Source organism: Aricia agestis, chromosome Z, assembly GCF_905147365.1.
Source record: "Aricia agestis chromosome Z, ilAriAges1.1, whole genome shotgun sequence".
In the NCBI taxonomy this organism is placed as follows: domain Eukaryota; kingdom Metazoa; phylum Arthropoda; class Insecta; order Lepidoptera; family Lycaenidae; genus Aricia; species Aricia agestis.
Genome location: NC_056428.1, coordinates 41,503,598 through 41,520,472, shown reverse-complemented (window position 1 = coordinate 41,520,472; position 16,875 = coordinate 41,503,598). Strand labels below are relative to the sequence as shown.

Below are 16,875 nucleotides of genomic sequence, written 5' to 3'. Positions count from 1 at the left end.
GCAACTTAGGTGTTTACCGAAACTTCACCGCACGGCGGAGCCCTCGGTAGTGTAAACTCCGAAACTCCCAAATACCGGGATGCACGTGTCAAACATGATACGCTTTAATATTTCGAAATTTACAAAATTAATATTGAAGTAGCAGCGAGCGGGAAAATAATCATCTACTTTATAATGTTACTGGGAGCGACTGAGCGTGTAAGCGGCTTAAATGATCTTTTAAATCACTTTGCTGGTGAATTAATCCAACCAAAACACTGGCATGACCGCCGCCGCGCCGCAGCTTGAACGTAACAAAACACCCATTTCAAAAAAAGGCTCTAAGTAATTATAGTCAGGCATCCCTAAAACATTTTTTTATTAATAGGGTTCTGTAATCAACAAAACTTGATTGACTATGAAACCCCAAAACGGAACCCTAACCATCTGATTTTTTGTATGTTGATAAGTTAATAGTTATATAATTTAGGAGTAACATTGTCCTACAAAATAGAACAATCTATATTTTGGGACCATCAAATCAAAGCAGGAAATCCTTTCTATCTCAGTTAGCTACCACTTTCGAGATTTTTCGCAGATAAAATTGTTATTCGTCTTATGAAAATGTTAAGCTACTCACAAAAAAATAGTGATAAAAAATTTTCTAGGGATCCCTGAGTATTAAGATAGCGTTTAGTTAATAAGGTGACGCCGCGTTAAAGTAAAAAACCGTGTTGGATATGTTTTAGATTGATGGCCGGGCCGGCCTCTCATAGAAACAAGAAATGGAACAGCAAGAAATGGAAGCGTAAGCGACAAAATGGTTTTGTCGCGTAATTTAAAAACCATAAATATATTTCATATAAGCTATGGGCAAGTTAAAGTGTAAGGTACAGTCGTCATAATATATCGTCCCATTTTATTAAAAACGTTATAAAAAAATAAAATAAAATACTACAGTTATAAATCATACATCAAACTTTAGCTTCACTATTCCTTTATTCTTAAAAATAATCAAAAATGCGTAAACGATTTCAGGAAAAGCTTAAAAGTAAATTTAACAAAAATACTCATATTTTCAAAATTTATTTTTGGGCTCCTAATTCCGTCCCTTTAATATAAATATATGTTAAATTTTTTTAACCTTTAAGATAAATATAATATATTTATTTTTAGTATTTGTTGTTGTAGCGGCAACAGAATATATGTACTTAACACAATGGGGATAGACCATTTTTTTAAATTTTGCTCATTACAAAAACATTTCGAGGAATAAGGTCAGTGATCGTTGTACTGTATATAAACGAAAAAAATACCCATTAGTTACTTATATTTTTGAACAAATATGTTTAACCTTTGTTTGACCTTCAATGGCGTTAAATTAGCAATAAATTCGACCAACATTACGTTTCGAACTTTTGGTAAGCTTCTCGTATCAGTTTTCACATAATAAGAACTTGCATTTGACGAACCAGCCATTATAAATAAGATTGAAAGGAATTTAAAACATACTGCAGAGGTCAATTGGCCGCTGATGATGACGTCAGAGCGAAACTTTAAAAAATTAATGAGAAAAAACTAGCCAATGAATTTCAAAATTATTTAATTTATATTCTTAAAATACCCTATTTTAACGAAAAAAATATAAAAAGTACATGTGATTTTTTTTGGACAGTGCCCATTCCTTAAAATTTCAGAAGTCTAGCTAGTAGCTATAGCGGTTCTCGAGATAGAGCCTGGAGAGACAGACAGACGGACAGACAACGAAGTTTCAGTAATAGGGTCCCATTTTTACCCTTTGGGTACGGAACTCTAAAAAAACATTTTTCTACAGTTTCAAGCAAAAAGAAGTGATATGAACGTTCGAGATCCATTCACTGTTTGAGATCCTAATACCGTCTTGGGGACGATATTAGGTTCATCAATTTTCAAATTCCTGCCGGTACGAAAGACGTGATGCCCTCACTTCTTCACAATGACCGCCTGATGCAACTAGCTCCTGGCTCGTGCCACTTATGATAGATGGCAGTTTTTAAATAAGTAGATTTCGAAGGGGACGGAATTAGGTTTGGGGACGAAATTTGGCGACTGTACCCCCATGCTTGAACCAATCTATGTACAAATTTTGGAAGCCTAAATCACTCTCCTCTGTTGGCAAATATAGAATCCCTTTTTTTACAGAGGTTTTTTTGATCGATTATTCTGTGTTATAAAAGTTGTTTAAAACCATTGTTATGCTATGGGTAATTCAAAGACAGACATGATGAATACTGACAATGAACTTTAATTTCTTAGCTTTAGTCATTGCTGGGAAAAATCGATATCGCTATTCGCTACAGCCAAATTATCAAGGGGTCGCCTTAAGCTGTAGTGGGAGACTCGCCTCCGAGGATATGCCTGCAGAATCTCCAATCTTCTCATTCTTTTATAGTTTGAGTTAATGTTATGCAAATAGGACTTATTAGAAAATAAGAAATTGCAAGTTAATATTCAAAACATTGATTTTCATGACCTGAGTCCGGACTCCGTAGTGCCGGAGTGTCATAATATTATTATAACATTAAGAGACGTCATTAGCAATTGTATGCGGTCATACGACGTGAGACTTGAGAGTAATGCGGACAATAGGTATTTATATCTGTTACGGAAGCGGCGTCTGCGCAGGGTTTCCAGCATTACGTTTTTTCCCAGACGACGCGAAGCAAAAAAGTCCCACGTGGTCTAATTTCCAGGATTTTTTGCAATGTGAATTTTTTTTCATTGCATCCTTTGACCTTGCATCTTTGCATCTAAAACGACGTGAAGATTATATTTCCTAAATCCAAAGTTTCGTGATCCGGGAAAAAGTTATTTTTTTAGTAAACAAACAGATATTGCCATAGTGTTTATAACCGGGCTTTTTTGTTGGACCTAGGCAAAACATTTTCGCGAGCCGGCAACACTGATGAGCGATGACAATAGTCCGGCGCTAAGAATAGAGCTGTGCCGTGGGCGCTCGACGCGGTACGCGCCCCTAGGCCCCAGCCCAGCTGATAACACCTCACCTTTATATTTAAAGTTCACGTCACGACCGCGTCAGACGACCCAAAGGAGAGAGATGAAGATGGGAGCTGAATAGCGCAAAAGTCAGACTTATTCCTCAGGTCTTCTCCAGCCTAGGCGACCCATGCGGACCCGGTGACGGCGGTTTGATGGGGGCACCGTTGTCCCCATCACACACGCAACCGAAATTTGCTGTCATCATTAAAACATTATGACAATACCTATACGTGAACGCTAAATACGAACGCTTTTAGAAACTTCAAGCGATGAACCAAAAAATGATGCCTCACAACAAAGTTTCCCTCATGATATAATTGGCACTTGAGATAGGAAATCAGCTAGGGCATCCTAAAGGTCAAGAGTTGCAGCTACAAACGTATCATGGTTTAAATCATTGATTCCCAAAGTGGTCCAGGTGGACCCATAAGGGTCCACGGGAGCCCGACAGGGGTCTACGCTTGCGTGAAACAAAAATGGGGGTCCACAAGTCGTTAACGGGGGTCTATAAAAATTAAAACGTATTTGGTGAACAAAATTCCATGTCGCGAGCCATTGGTTCGCCATCCTTGGCCTTCGGGCATCCCTGAGATCATATCAAAGGGTTTTCATGGTTGGTTGCCACTGGTGATCCTGGCGACACAGGAGTTGCAGTGCTGGGAGTGTGTGGTGGGCCGCTTGCCCGATTTTAATCTTTGGCATAGGCGGATAATTTGTTGAAAAGCACAGCGACTGTTAGTTAAAATAATAGCAAGTTTCATGGATTAGTAGTTAGCCACGATACAAAGGAGTTTGGGAACCTCTGGGTCAAAGTAACTAGGTGGGTGTTTTTGATAGAGACCCCAAAATTATCGGGAACAAATATAATGACCACCAAAAATGCTCTGATATCCTAAACTTGTTTACCAAAAAAGATACTTACCACCAAAAAAGAAAGTCTAAAATTGCAATATTTCTGTCCAAATAAATCACTACGACTGACAAAAAATGTAAGCATAATAACAAAAAAAGTATAATAGCTCCATACCATGTTAAATTCAGCAGTAGCAATAAATTCGACCAACATTACGTTTCGAACTTTTGGTAAGCTTCTCGTATCAGCTTTCACATAATGAGAACTTGCATTTGACGAACCAGCCATTATAAATAAGATTGAAAGGAAAAAACATACTGCAGAGGTCAATTATTGGCCGCCGATGATGACGTCAGAGCGAAATTTTAAAAATTTATTGAGAAAAAACTAGCCAATGAATTTCAAAATTATTTAATTTATATTCTTAAAATACCCTATTTTAACGAAAAAAAATATAAAAAGTACATGTGATTTTTTTTGGACAATGCCCATTCAAAAAACAGCACTTCGCTGTTTCATACCGCGGTATGAAAAATAAGTGGTATGAAACGGGAACGACCGGTTGCTCTATTCCGCTAGGTATGTTAAATTTATGGGCAAAACAACATTGCCAGGACAGCTAGTATACATAAAAGTTTTTCGTCAAGAGTTTATCTTTTCACTAGAGCTTTGTCATTTCAGTCACTTTATGACACTTTCCTCGGAGCTCACGAGCGGAGTAAGTAATAACGCGTCTTCTTCACAATCCTACTTCTCCTAACTTTCTGAGATCGTACAAAAGGTTTTGGTTACTGATGTCGACCCTGGCTTACAGCAGTAAGTTGGTGGGAATGATTGGTGAGCCAGTGTCCGTTTAAAAAATACTTCTTCAGACACGCTTACTTTAAAAACCCCTTTAAATAAATGAGGTCTGAGTTCTTAGTGTATTAGTAACCTGAGGCGTTAATATGCTCCGGCTGGATGAACTTTACACTAAATTAATGTACGTTATGTAATACCTGTGCGAGGCATACAGTGTAATTTGCCTTTAGCCGACAACAAAGGGGAAATGTTATTAGAGTAAGTCAATTTGCTATGCATCTTAATTCAAAATAGTAGAACCATACTACGGGAAAACGTGATTTTCAATTGTTTCGTTGCTTCTGTACATTTATACATAGAGTTAATAGTCTTTTGTTCACCGCATACGAGTAAAACATTCGGAAAAGCTAAACAAAAACTAGCTCAGTATTTTTTTTTGGATAAACTATATCAAAAACGATTATTAAAATAAAATAATCGGCCTAGTCGCGTGCGTAAAAGGGTTCCGTACCATTATAGAGCAAAAATAGGTCAAAGGTTGTGTTTTGTATGGGTCCTTTAAATTTTTATTTTATTGTAATACAATCTATATATATAAAACTCAAAGGTTGACTTCGACAAACTGAAGGACTGACTGATTGACATAGTGATCTATCTACGCACAGCCCAAACCACTGGACGGATCGGGCTGAAATTTGGCATGCGGGTAGATGTTATGACGTAGGCATCCGCTAAGATAATACTTCTTTTTTAATAATAATCTTTCTTTAATAATAATTATTAAAGTACACATAATATAATTAAAGCCTTAGTGAAAATTTCCTGTTGCCGTTATTGATTTGGAGCAAAAAAAACACGTTTCTTGTATGGGAGCCCCCTTAAATATATTTTATTTTATTTTTAGTATTTGTTGTTATGGCGGCAATCTGTGGAAATTTCAGAAGTCTAGCTACAGCGGTTCTTGAGTTACAGCCTGGAGACAGACAGAGAGACAGACGGACGAACGGACAGATGGATAGACAACGAAGTCTTAATAATAGGGTCCGGTTTTACCCTCTGGGTACGGAACCCTAAAAACTAAAGCGAACAAAGTTCACAATAAATAATAATCGGCCAAGTGCGAGTAGGAATCGCGCACTATGCAGGGTTCCGCAGGATTACAGAGCAAAAATAGGCCAAAAATTGTGTTTTTGTATGAGAGCTCCCCTAAAATTTTTATTTATTTTAATGTTATCAAGAATAATTATTAAAGAACACATATTATTGAGGATTTTGTAAATATTGCGTCTACCTTTTGCCAATATTAGTACCAAAAAAGCCAAAAAAAATACATTTATTGCATGGGAGCCCCCCTTTACTATTAATTTATTTTCATTTTAGTATTTGCTGTTATAGCGGCAACAGAAATACACAATATGTGAAAATTTCAAAAGTCTAGCTATACCTAGTGGTTCTTGTGATACAGCCTGGAGACAAACAGACAGACAACGAATTCTTAGTAATAGGGTCCCCTTTTTAACCCTTCGGGTAAGGAACCCTATAAATGTAAACCCCTTTCAGATACTATTTCTTCAGAGTTAAGTAGTTACAGGGACTGCAACAAAGTTGTTTAACGGTCGGGTAAACCGTGGAAAAGAGAGCGGGGAGAAAAAAGTTAGTGAAACTTGCGCGCTTCCTCGTCGGTACTGAGAGTACTGGGAGTGAATATTTTCAGACTGAATGAGCAAAGTGTTCACTTGCACTCTCGTAATGCTCGCGATCTCATAAAAAGGGTTAAAAAGATATTTCACTTATTATATTCTATTATGACTAAACCATATTTGTGCTATACTGGCCGAAATGCGCACGTAGTGATTTCAGGTAAAGTAGCAAAACCTCTACTTTTACACGGGCATTGCGTTCACTGCCGATATACGAGACTGTTGTAACGTGGTTGTAACTTATAATAATACCTTGACTCCTTGAGCATAGTTAGAGCACGCTGCCTTTGACTGGACACTCCTATACAACATTATTTTACTTTATTTTTACTCATTAGTTTTATTATTTACATATTAGGTTGGGGAAAAAGTGTCTTCACATTTTACATAAAAATTCAAAAGGTTATTTTATAAAACTTATTTACAATTGACTAAAGTATATAGGTGACATTTTGTTCAATTATTTTTTGCCATCTTGTTGGTAGGGGCATGAACACATTGCTTGTGATTTTGGCAGTCTTCTTGTGATGTCCACCTGACACTGCCTAAGGAATTCTGCAGCGACCGAAACAGATAGAAATCTGGAGGTGCAAGGTCAGGACTATACGGTGGATGCATTAACACCTCCCAGCCAATCTCCCGTAATTTTTGCTGAGTGGCTAAAGATGTGTGAGGTCTAGTGTTATCATGGTGAAAAACCACACCCCTTCTGTTGATTAATTCTGGCTGCTCTCTCTCAACTTCTTGCTTCAATCTCATCAATTGTTCGCAGTACACTTCAGAATCGATGATACTGCCTAGCGGTAGCAGATCATGATGATATCATAATGATGGTAGGCATCATGTAGACTTTCAGAGAACATATGCAAAAATTTATTCTGTATTAAAAAAATGAATTTGAGTTTGAGTCTGTGGACTTTTTGACGATGGTCCTGCCTGGCGGTACCGCCAACGGTTTTTTTTCGCGGCTTCTGTTGCATTTTTACCTTTTTTGTAATAAAATTTTAAAATGTAAGTATCGAATTTCTCCATTAGGGTCACTCATTTTATTAACAATAAGAAAAACAAATGAATCACATTTAAGGTAAAAGCACTAATAGTAGACTCGGAACTAATAGATGACACTTACGACAAAAATACCATAAAAATAAGAATTACTCAATTTTTTCTCAACACTATAAATTTTATAAGCTTCTCAAGCTATCTGTTGATGTGAAAAAATATATTTGGGACGCCTTCGGGAACAAAATTTTAAAATGGGATCAGTTTTCGTAAATAATGTGATCACGTCAACACGCGCTCAGCAATTTCTTAGCAAATAGGTTAAGGAAGGCGAAATTTTGCGTAAGTTTTGAATACATTTATTTGTTATTTATGATTTTTTATCCATTTTCCCTAACAATATAAAGGGTGTCTACGAGTACTATTAGTTCTTGAAAATGTAAAAAACCTAATAGATGACATGGAACTCATATCATCATTTTGCAATACATACTAAAGTTATTTTGTAGTTTATTCTACTGCAAATATCATCAAAATTCTCTGAAAATATAATTCTATTAACAAACTAACCAATATGACTATATGACTAATAGCCCAAGAGATTGTATGACAATTTCATACATACTATAATGCGAAAAGACTTTTTCCCCAACCTATTATTTTCTGTGCGTTAATGATTATGGGTACACGCTTGAAATTAGGGTATGGAGCTCTGATTTTCCCGGTACTCTAACTAAAACCCTGGTAAGCCGTGTAAACCCCATCCACGATGGAGCTTTTCGAACTTTTAGTTTTTAGGGTTCCGTACTCAAAGGGTTATTACCCTTTGAGTACGGAACCCTATTACTGAGACTTCAATGTCTGTCCGTCTGTCTGTCTCCAGTCTGTATCTCAAGAACCGCTATAGATAAACATGTGATTTTTTTACGGATTGTGTATTTTTGTTACCGCTATAACAACTAATACTGAAAACAAAATAAAATTAATATTAAAGGGAGCCTCCCTTAAATATTATACCCATATGTATAACAAAAGTGATTTTTTCGGCATTTTTACTCGATATCAATTATGGCAACAGGTAGGCACTTGAAATTATCACAAAGTTTGTTGCCAGTGGCCAGTGGGGTGCATGGTGTCATAAATATGTTATAAATATTTTATTGACAGATTTGAGTAGAATGATTATGATTTTGATAATATCTTAAAAAACACCCCACGCTTTTTTTTAAATAATATATTTTTGTTTTAATCACACTATTATTAATTTATATTTATTGAAATTAAAAGCTCGAAAAACCCGGATACCCGGTTTTCATTTAACACAAACCCGAAAACCCGGGTTTTGAATTTTGATGCCCTACCTACTTGAAATTATGACTTTATTTATTTTATTCTAATCGTTTGTCGCACCAGAATATCAAATTTAATGTGGCCACACCATAGCTCTATGATAATAAGGTTTTGACACGAGTTTACTCGGTGCAAATCGGTTCTCGGAGTTATTTAGTTAAATGCCAATTACCTACAGGCTACAGCCAGCTATTGACTATTGATAAATAGACGGTGTAAAGCGTCCACTAATTAGCAAAATGGTATTTCCATTCGCTGGCAAGTTAATTTCCGACGTTTTAAATCGTACTCTAGGAAAATGAATTTCCACGAGCGCCTTTTAAACGTTCGACTATTTTCATGATAGCAATTTTAATAACTACTATTAACGGGTTCCGACAAAATATAAGAAACTAGACGTTCCGCGCGGCTTCGGCCGCGTAAATTAGATATTTCACAGACAAATAAGTGCAAAAAAGCCTTCTTCGACAAATGTGCTATGTAACACTGAAAGAATTTTTCAAATCGGACTAGTAGTTCCTGAGATTAGCGCGTTCAAATAAGCCCTTTTAAATAATTTTCCCCCATTTTTGTCACATTTTCCTCTATTTCTTCGCTCCTATTAGTCTTAACGTGATAGAATATAGAATATACCCTTCCTCGATAAATGGATTATCTAACACTGAAAGAATTTTTCAAATCGGACCAGTAGTTCATGAGATTAGCGCGTTCAAACTCTTCCGCTTTATAATATTAAAAAAAAAATTATAATATGTATGGATGTTATAGGCAAACTCCGAAGCTCCGGCGCTCCTAGGTTGGACTGGTCACTCCTCAGGTCAGACTGAATGACTTAGTCAAAGCCCAAACAAATGTAAATTTTCGGCCTTTGACTAAACAATTTTCGTCAAATCTGGGAGGGACTAATTTGGTCAGGCAAACGTCAAAACACAATTTTATTAAATCGGGGTTTGACGAGTCAAACTCCGATATAGGTATGAAGTGTCTTATCTTCGTATATTTGGAAGCATTTTATCATTTAAGCAGCTTTCAAGTCTTAACCGCTTAACTCTGCCAGTTCTGACACCTGATTGGTCAGCTTACGTGATTTTCACTTTTATATTTGAGATGCTTTGAGAGAATGCCGTGTGGCATTAGGCCCGCCTTTTGTACGATGTGCAATAAAGTATAAAATAAATAAATAAATGCTTTGGAATATACGGAGGTTAGTTTGTAAGATGTAAGATTAGCGAATTTTGTTAATAAAATAAAGAAATCACGGTGAAAAATAAGTGTTCCCAAAATTTCAGCTCGATAGCATTTTTATTTTTTTTGTTATGCGCCTTCAAAGTTGGATAATCAAGTCGTTTTTTTTTAAATTAAATTTCTTAATATTTGTATACCATTCGATATCTTATGCAATTAAAAGCAACTTTTGTTATGAAAACACTTTCATAAACGCAGTATTTAATATACCCGTCGAACAAAGTTCTCTCCCGATGCGTACAAACTACGAAAGAGTGACGTCAGTCTTTCGTAGCACTTTGTATGGAGCGTTTTGGGCAGGTCTATTTTATGATATGTTTGAATTGTCATATCTTGGTGAATTTTTAAGCTATCAGAGTCATTCTTTCAGCAATGTTTCTATTTTTAAGGGTCTTTCAATTACCAATAAGAAAAAAAAAATAGTCATCAAGCCTATTTTGATGTTTATTGTTTTAATAATTTCTTAAGTAATTAAAATGGAAAATTAATAATTTTTCTGACATGGTGAGGCATTAACTTTAATGTTAATTGTTTTAATAATTTCTTAGGTAGTTAAAGTGGCAAATTAATCATTTTTCTGACATGGTGAGGCATTAATGTTAATGTTAATTGTTTTAATAAAGCTTCTTTATCCACGTTTTTAGTAACAACAACACCGTTTTGATTCACTCATCTTCAATTTTACACAATTACACGCCCGCACGCTCAATGAACGAACATGAAATGACAAAACAATCGGTCGGAACACCGCGAGAGACATTATGAACCTGTTTAAACATGTTCAGTTCAACGTTTGACCGAGTTTTGCAGTCGCTTCTAGGATTGACTAGGCCAAAACCGAAACAGAATAATTTACTTTCGACGTTTGACTGAAAAGTTAGGAGCTCCTGGGTTTGACTAAAAATACTTCAGGCAAAGGGCGAAATTGAAATGTATTTCGGGGATCGCCTGACGGCTTTGGCCAAACCTAGGATAAACCAGTCCTTCCGCGAAGAGACTGTGTATCGGACTTTGACTATAACATAGATTTCCTTTGAGTATAAAGCGACGTTGGATTCCTAATACCCTCTTTCATGAATTAATTAGTAAAATATATTATGTGGGCTGCACGAGAGTCGAGAGCACATTAGTTTTACTAAAATTTTATTTTTATTTCATTATTACATTAATAATGTTTTTAAACCACCAGGACAGTGGAACTTACGAGGTTTTTTCCTCCAGCATAAAAATTAAGCCAAGAATAATATACTTACAATTTAGGTTTGGTTATAATTTATTACAATCATTTTAGGGATAATGCTCCATTGCTTTAGAAGTTTAGGTTATATTGGTGACTTCGCTTGATGACACGAGTTGATTTCTCTGATGTTTCAAATTTTTAGAGATGTGCCGATCATGAGTTTGGCCGACTAGCCGACTAACCGATTAGTCAGTTGCAAAGGAGCCGACTAATCGGCCAAACCGATCATGGTTTCGGACATTTCCGTAACGCTGCGTTTACTGCTGATTCGCGGGTTGCGCAGCATACGGAGCCTGCGAACGTGTCGGATCGTGTGATCGTCATGATACAGTTGATGGTTATCAGGATATTTTATTGTATTTTACTGTACATCATGTGCAACATATTCCAGTCTTGATTTAATTTACAAACGTAACAAATTACCTAAACGTAGAAAAAACGTAGAATAACAAATTACCTAATTTGTTACTCCTCCGTGCTAGTCTAGAGCGTGGCTCTTGACTCGGAGGTTGTGCGTTCGATTCCCGCGTTGGAAACTTGTTATTTCTAAGTTTGGTTAGGACAATGCAGGCTGATCACCTGATTGTCTGACAAGTAAGATGATCCAGGCGTCGGATGGGCATACTACAAAATACGCGTCTTTTGGATTTTAAAGTTGATTTTAAATAAGAATAAATTTTCGTTAATAAAATATGTTTATTGAAGAAGATATAAATGTTGTTCTGTAGGTACCAAAGCAATATAATTTATATTACCTACTTTGGTACAATTTTTATGTTATAAAATATTATGTCATAGTCCATAGATATTTCTTTACCAGCAAGTAATTTCAGATACAATTCATTTAATTTTAATACATTCAAGGTTTTTCTTAAATGTAATTTAAAATTTTAATAATAGTAAAATAATAAAAGTCGATACAGTCGATAGCCAGATAGGTAGTCGGCTTTACCGACTAGTCTTCTAGTTTCCTGAACATCCAAAATAAACATCGATTAATTAATCATTACGCGCCTTACGAAATTACGGCAACTAAGTCGTGGTAGATAATCAACCACGTTAGTAGTTAAGAAGGTAAACATTATCTAATGATGAATTTACACTGTTGCCACAATAGACATAACTACCAGCAGTTCGACTGCAAAGAAACGAAATTTCAATACCTGTCAAATTCGTCGGGTTTCACTAGGATTATGAACTGAATGTGCCTCGCGCCGGCTGATATAATTTATTTTTAAATATTTAAAATAAAGATTTCAAAATTGGATTCTGACAATTTCAATCGCATGTGCCAAAACACAAACAACAATACGACCAAAGAGCACGAGTTAAAGTATGCGTAGTTTACCCAACGACGCACGTAAATTTACGAACACTCGAGTTTCGGCAGGGCCGAAAGTTTCGGCTATATTTTGGCAGATACCGAAACTAAGGCCGAAACCGAAACTAGATCTTTTGGCCGAAACCGGCCGAAACCGAAATTTCGGTCGGTTAATCTATGCCCGAAACGTCTTCGGAGATGCGATGTTTTTGCATCCAGCCAGCCAGATCAGTGTTCGGATATCCATACTATTAGCATGCCACTATTAGCATGTCCCTATGTTTTCTTTTTTTTTTCCATAATTTTATTATTAAAAAAGATAAGAACGTCCAAAAACCCAAAAAGCTAAAATATACAAAAAATAAATAAAACATAGGAACACAGCTCAAGCCTTGCTTTAATTCTGAATGAAAAAAGTGCTTAAATCGGTTAAGTTTTGGAGAAGGAATCAGCGGACAACGAATCGAAGATTTTCTGTTCTTTTATTAGAACTTTTGTCGTGTTGTCTCTATCGCGCTTTGCGGTGGGAGACTTGAGATTGGTGAGACAGCAATACATTTTCAAATACCTATTTTCAATTTCTCTCGCCCCTGGTGGCCCTCTTAAGTAGTATCCATCAGCCGCAACTGATGGATGCGCCCGATAATTTGTTCCCAGCTAAACACGTCCATCGAATATGTCATATTTTTAAATTCGTAGGTAACAAGTTAACAACCCTAGCGACGATTTTCGTCATCATACGTCAAATTTAAAAATTTCAACATCCATTCTGCATACTCTATAATTCTGTCTACTCTGACAGAGTAGACAGAATGATAGAGTATGCCGTCTTAGAACTGATGTTGAAATTTTTAAATTTAACGTATTATGACGAAAATCGTCGCTAGGGTTGTTAACTTGTTACCTACGAATTTAAAACTATGACATATTCGCTGGACGTGTTCCTCTTTGGTCGGATTGTTGTTTGTGTTTTGGCACATGCGATTAAAATTGTCAGAATCCAATTTTGAAATCTTTATTTTAAATATTTAAAAATAAATTATATCAGCCAGCGCGGGGCACATTCCGTTCATAAACCTAGTGAAACCCGACGAATTTGACAGATATTGAAACCTGTCCGTTTATTTGCAGTCGAACTACTGGTTGTTATGTCTATTGTGACTCTGATGTTGCCAACTAACCTAGCACGCGTGATTTCTGACATTTTCTTCTTAATGTAAATGGGATTTTGTGTTACCGTTACACAAAAGTGACACAATTTTTGGATAAAGGTGGTTTCATAATCGTGAAATAAATAACCTACAATTTTAATTTTTTTATTTCTATAAGACGATTTAATACAAGATAAAATGTGTGTCTGGGTTGGTTGGTTGACACAGGTGTACAACTGCATGTAAGTAACTCACAACTTGAAAATCATTACTAGGGCTCATCATTACGAATAACTTTTTGTATAGAAGTAACAGTGAAATAGCGAGAAAATAAATCAGCTGCTCCATACTTTTCAAGTCAAGTCAGTTGAAATAAAATTTATATATTTTTTTCACATTTTCAGTGTTGCTTCCATACAACAGTCATTTGTGATGATGAGCCCGAGTAATCGTTTTCAAGTTATGCGTTAATTTAATTACACGTTGTATGGCCGTCCAAATACCACTATGCATTCGGCTTTATAGGTCGATTGTGATACGATAACACAAATGTAACATAATCGTAACACAAATGCAACACAAAAGACTTAGAATTTACAACAACTTTTGATTATATTTCGGTTATTTATTGCAACTTATTGCAACTAGGCATTAATCAGCGATCTATAATATTATACACTTGACCTCATCGCTAACAAATATAACACAATAACATTAAAATATCTGTTTATCACCTTAGAATTCACATTTACTTTTTTTTTCACATAAACAAAAACGTAACGACCAGTTTAGACTCATTTACTCCTGAAACATTATAAACCTAGCATTTTTTTCTTAATTTTGTTGATGACAGTGCTGCCATATTAACACTGCATTTGCACTTTGAGTCTTTAAATAGTAGTTTTGGGATTAAAAAAAATATTTTGTGTTCGATACGTAACACAAAATAAAAAGCGATATTTTATTTTAAACTATCGGTACAACAAGTCACTTGAAGGGTTTTCGCAACAATTTTAATATTAGAGCAAGGGACTATCATCTAATTATTCAACGATATACTTATTATTCAGATTTTCTCTACAATTTACTGGATATTCCAACCATAAGATACTGCAGAAAAAACGACAAAAACGTCACACAAATAAATTGACAATTTTGGCGGCCTTACCCAACTACTCTAGGTTGTAAACTATAACCCTGTCTAGGTTATTAGGTCAAACATGATCTGTAAGCTAGGTTGGGCCCGGGAGTAAAGCCGCCTACCAGGGGCGGAGCAGAGCCGAGGAGGTGTAACGAAACTCCGAATTCCGAGAACTACATGGGGGCGAAAAAATTCCCGGATCATATTATCATCCCACTTGTTTACCATATTTACAACGATTATAGGTAAGGTACATACTATTATATTTACATACAGCCAAGTTGTTTATACATTACATGCAGTAAATAGATACCTGGAAAAATATTTTGTTTTAACACAATAGCTCTGTTAATTTTTTAATTTTACCGTTCGTTTTAAAAAATATTTTTAAAAGTTATACTCAAAACTTTCTTGAAGTATATAGACTTTGAGGGTGTGTAGCAGTGGGAAGCAACTGTCAAAAATGTCCAGCACTGGAAGACGAGATTCCTCCACTTACCGCGAAGAATATAAGTTACGAAATTGAGCTTTACTTTTTCTCGAAGGTCAGGTAGACCTTCAGAACTAGAGACCTCCTAAAGTAACCGCGACCTAAACTCCATGGTTGCTGGTCGTTCTTACCGCTGTAAAGGTCACATGATCGTACATTAAACATGTTTGGACGTAATTTATAGGAGAATTTAAAAAAAATTTCGAGTCACAAGCAAAAACCTTGAAAGAGAGACCTTTCCCCCCCCTCCCCCACCGCCGCGCCGGATCGTGTCCCTCCCTCGGGGACTTCTAGTATTGGTTGTCCACGCAACATTATCATAATATATAATATATTTTATTTTTCATTAAATAATAATTAAGGCTCTAAAATTACACTCTGGGTTCGTGTTGTCTCGATCTCTACTGTTGGAATGTAGCTCAGTTTTGGGAGTTTCCACTCATCGACCGTTAGATGTGCCTTTAACATAATATACTCTGAAATCATCAGAAGAAGTTGAAGAAGATGCGTCATTTGACACTTGACAGATGACAAGAAGATTCGAGGCGCATTTTGCCGCCGCCCGCAAATCGCACTCGATAGCATACGAGAAAATTATGCTCTGATAATTTCCCTAAAGAAGGCTAGTAATTCCAGCTGGAATTTTCAAGTGTTTTTCATTGTGAACGCTCGCGGAGTTATTGTGATCAAAGCTTTGAACTTTTGTGTGGTCGGCCGACCGAAGTTTCAAGACAGAAGACTGCGGCAAGCTACGGAGCTCTACTGTCTACATAACAGCGGGGTTAAAATGGTCGTGTTGAAGAACCATGATATGAATCATAATATGATTCATTTTTGTAAAATCGCAAAATGCAACTCTGCTTGCAATTCATTTCTGTATTTTTGTACTGATTTGACATTTGTCAGTTTGACAGTTTTGACAATTCATTTGCTGAATTGATTGAGAAGAATTGCTAAATGTGACAATTTTAGCCCCGCAGGTCAGTGATTGTACAATCTCTCTCGGAATGCTCTGAGAGCCGCATAATTAAATAATATACTCATTCTTTAGAGTGTCTCTTTTTTGAAGGTTCAAATTGAGAACCTTGTAATTTAACCGCAGGCGAGAGCTATTTACACGCTCTTGCCACTCCAAGTATATTTATCTGGACACCTTTAGGAATAACTGTACCAATTTTCAAAACAACATGAATTATTTGGTCTGATCGACGATTTTGAAACTATTTTTTTTAGACTATATTATAAATTATGAAAGTACAATTATGATTAAAGATTTTGTGAATATTTCAAGTGCCTACCGGCTACCGGCTGCCGCTATTGATAATGAGCAAAAAAGGCTAAAAAATCACGTTTGTTGTATCACTTATTTGAAGTGAAGTAAAGAAACTTTATGAAATGAATAGAGAGTGACTTTATGAACGGTGTCTGTCCAACTGGCTGTCTGTTACCTCTTCACGCCCAAACTGCTTGTACTGAAATTTGGTTTGGAGATATCGTTTACGTCCCGTGAATAGACAAAGAAATGCGAGCGGCATCTGTCTATCTGTGTCTGTCGCTGTCTGT

At 36.1% G+C, this 16,875-nt stretch overlaps 1 protein-coding gene across 1 annotated transcript in view; it reads right to left on the bottom strand.

The window, feature by feature from the left end:
* The window catches only part of LOC121739148 (neurocalcin homolog), a 296,747-nt gene that overhangs the window by 201,662 nt on the left and 78,210 nt on the right, over positions 1 to 16,875 (bottom strand). The window lies entirely within an intron of this gene.